Source organism: Schistocerca cancellata, chromosome 2 (genome assembly GCF_023864275.1).
Source record: "Schistocerca cancellata isolate TAMUIC-IGC-003103 chromosome 2, iqSchCanc2.1, whole genome shotgun sequence".
Lineage (NCBI taxonomy): Eukaryota > Metazoa > Arthropoda > Insecta > Orthoptera > Acrididae > Schistocerca > Schistocerca cancellata.
In genome coordinates, this window is record NC_064627.1 from 366,396,486 (window position 1) to 366,399,584 (window position 3,099).

The 3,099-nt window shown below is 47.0% G+C and overlaps 1 pseudogene; it reads left to right on the forward strand.

Moving 5' to 3' along the window:
• The first annotated feature begins 223 nt into the window (after nt 1–223).
• LOC126163515 (5S ribosomal RNA) lies at nt 224–341 on the forward strand (annotated as a pseudogene).
• The last annotated feature ends 2,758 nt before the right edge of the window (nt 342–3,099 follow it).

Consider the following 3,099-nt stretch of genomic DNA (forward strand, 5'->3'; position numbering starts at 1 on the left):
GCATCTCTGGCGAAAGAGCACAATGTTGATGCACGCATAAGTGTTTCTGACCTCACCGTTCATCGTACATTGTTTAACGTGGAGCTCTGCAGCAGACCACACCTACGTTTTCACATGGTGACCCAACGACATGGTCAATTATGACTGCAGGGGGTCGTCGATCAGTGGCTACGTGACGTCTCTTCGGGTGAATCATATTTTTCCTACACTAGGTCGATGGCCGGCCAACGGCCTTGTCGCCGTGGTAACACCGGTTCCCGTCAGATCACCGATGTTAAGCGCTGTCGGGCTGGGCTAGCACTTGGATGGGTGACCATCCGGTCTGCCGAGCGCTGTTGGCAATCTGGGTGCACTCAGCCCTTGTGAGGCAAACTTCTCTATCTACTTGATAGAGAAGTAGCGGCTCCGGTCTCGGAAACTGACATACAGCCGGGAGAGCGGTGTGCTGACCACATGCCCCTCCAGTGGCGCCTGTGGGCTGAGGATGACACGGCGGACGGCCGGTACCGATGGGCCTTCATGGCCTGTTCTGGAGGAGTTTACTTTTTTTAGGTCGATGGTCGTCTCCACAAACGCCGTCATCGATGTGAAAGACGGCTCGAAAGGTGCAGTGCGACACGGACGCAAGCTGCTGGGAGCACTATTAGGCTGTGGGAGACATTTTCCAGCACTTGCGTGGCACCTGTGGTAGTAATCCAAGACATGCTGACAGCTGTGAACTACCTGCATCTCTTCATGCTTGATGTTTTCCCCGGTATCGATGTCATCTTTCAGCAGTACAATTGCCCGTGTTTCGGAGCCAGAACCGTGCTACAGAGATTTGAGGAGCATTATAGTGAACTTACGTTGTTTCCTCGGCTCCAAAATTCGCCTGATATAAATCCTATGGAACTCATCTGGCTCGTTATCGGGCGCCATCTCTGAGTACTCAGATTACGCGAATTACGTGACCTCTGCGTAGACGTTTGCCACGTACCTCCACAACCTTACCAACAAACTGTCGAACCCTTGATACGCAGAAGAAGTGATGTATTTCGTTACAGAGACTCACTAACGAGCTATTAAGCAAGACATAATGTTTTGGCTCATCAGTGTATGTGCATAACGCTATCCCATCACTTTCGTCGCCTCATTGTATTCCAAGCAGCATGGTTGTGGCGACTGGATGAATTTACGGCCACTCCTTACATTACCTATCCCATAGCTGTTCTAGAAGATGCCAGCACTGCACCGATACGGGACGAAGGAACTACAAGTGTAAAAAAATTGGTATGGTTAAATTTCAAGTAGGATTATGATTGTCAGTTCGCCGTACGCTAGTACTGTACTGAGTCGCCTGTGCTATGTGTGTTTCGTGTGTGGTCGATTTTCTGACAGAAGGGCTGTATCGATAATACTGGGAAAGGGGAAGGTAAAACGGAAAAGGAGAGAATCAAAGAGTTTACCATTTGGTACTACAGAAGGACGGCTAAAATTAGGTGGACGGATAAGGAACAAGGAGATTCTGTGCAAAACTGACCAGGAAAGCACATAAACACAAGAAGAAGGGAAACGATGACATGATATTTACGAAATCAAGAAATAACTTGCATTGTGCTAGTCAGCTGTAGAGGGTAGGCGAAGAGAAAGACTGGAATATACACAGAAAATAACTGAGGAAGTCGGGTGTATGTGGTTCTCTGAGATATAGAGATTGATACAGGAGAACAGGAGAGGATGTCGTGAAGGCCTGCACAAAACAGCCTAAAGACTGATGACCCAAAATAAAGATCGTAATTTATTAAAGGGTATAGACTGTCCAACTTGAAACCTGCTCGGGTGCAGGGTATTTCAAAGGGTCGCAAACAAATTGAAGGAACCGACACAAGACTCGAAATAAGACTGTGGAACGGAAACTTACGGTCCTGGAAGTAAAGCCTGAACCAGTAAGCGCTTCCGAATATGAGTAACAACAAGGGGAATCAATGCATAAGCCCCTTACGTTTATCACACTCAAACAAGCGTAACATCTTCCAGAAAATTATGGCGCACTGTACCATGTACACCAAGCATCTCACGAACCTCATCAGACGATGCAAGTATCCTGGCGAAAAGTGTATCTTCATCAGGAATAGATATCACGAAAACGAGGTTTTTTGTATGGCCCCATCTACATCTACATCTACATACATACTCCGCAATCTACCATACGGTGCGTGGCGGAGGGTACCTCGTACCACAACTAGCATCTTCTCTCCCTGTTCCACTCCCAAACAGAACGAGGGAAAAATGACTGCCTATATGCCTCTGTACGAGCCCTTTCCGCGAAATATAAATTGGCGGCAGTAAAATTGTACTGCAGTCAGCCTCAAATGCTGGTTCTCTAAATTTCCTCAGTAGCGATTCACGAAAAGAACGCCTCCTTTCCTCCAGAGACTCCCACCCGAGTTCCTGAAGCATTTCCGTAACACTCGCGTGATGATCAAACCTACCAGTAACAAATCTAGCAGCCCGCCTCTGAATTGCTTCTATGTCCTCCCTCAATCCGACCTGATAGGGATCTCAAACACTCGAGCAGTACTCAAGAATAGGTCGTATAATTGTTTTATAAGCGGTCTCCTTTACAGATGAACCACACCTTCCCAAAATTCTACCAATGAACCGAAGACGACTGTTCGCCTTCCCCACAACTGCCATTACATGCTTGTCCCACTTTATATCGCTCTGTGATGTTACGTCCAAATAGTGTCAAGCGCTACACTACTAATGGAGTATTCAAACTCACGGGATTCTTTTTCCTATTCATCTGCATTAATTTACGTTTATCTATAATTTGAGTTAGCTCCCATTCTTTACACCAATCACAAATCCTGACCAAGTCATCTTGTATCCTCCTACAGTCACTCAACGACGACACCTTCCCCTACACCACAGCACCATCAGCAAACAGTCGCACATTGCTATCCACCCTATCCAAAAGATCATTTATGTAGATAGAAAACAACAGCGGACCTACCACACTTCCCTGGGGCACTCCAGATGATACCCTCACCTCCGATGAAAACTCACCATCGGGGACAACGTACTGGGTTCTATTACTTGACACAGGGAAGCGGAGTG